We start from the raw sequence: 841 nt of genomic DNA on the forward strand, positions 1-841 counted from the left end.
AGTAGAACTTGTATTAAAAGCTTTGCACATTCGGAAAAGAGTTCCGTAAAAAATAAAAATAAATAGGCAGCTCACCTGGAGTTTCCAACTTCTTTATTTTACTCTTACCGATTTAGTGATAAAGCCCTCTTTTGTAGTATGCATCGATCCATTGAAACCCACCAGATGCATTCGGTCACTTATAAATTGGCATCAGTAGCATTTTTCAAAATTCATGATTGGTGGACAGCTATGATATTAAATCCAATATCTACACAGATCAATTCATGAAGATTTCCCGCTTCACTCAAAGGTTTTTCCTTGGCTTAAGTTGCAGATCGTTAGATAGTGAGGTCACCTTCATCGAATTCTGACAAGAAAATATCGTGATAATGTCGTCCGTTTTTAAAAGATGTGCTCCAAAAAAAAAAGGGACTTTAAGGAACGAATATCAAGGGCCTATGTAGAGGAACCTAAGAGGGTACAACCGAGATGAACCCGTTTTCCTAAGGTAAATACTTATTTCCTTTAGTAAAACCGTTATTACCGAGATTAAACTCCTTTTTACCATGGTAAAACCCTGTTTTAGCTCAAACTTTCATTTGATGGAAACAATTTAAGAGCTACGATGAAACCTTGTGTTACCTACAGTGGAGGAAATCCGTTTTTTCTCACCAAAAAAATACCCCGTTTATGTTGCAGTTGAAACCCATTTTGACCTTGATAAAAACGGACCATCTAAACCTGAGACCCAAGCATTATCTAGCAAAATGTATTCTCAGCTTCTAATACTCTCTAAATAAACACCAAAAGTGCCAAAAACGAAACGGTCATTTTACTTCTAGTTTTTATACTGCTGCAC

The sequence above is a fragment of the Montipora capricornis genome, chromosome 7, assembly GCF_036669925.1.
Source record: "Montipora capricornis isolate CH-2021 chromosome 7, ASM3666992v2, whole genome shotgun sequence".
Lineage (NCBI taxonomy): Eukaryota > Metazoa > Cnidaria > Anthozoa > Scleractinia > Acroporidae > Montipora > Montipora capricornis.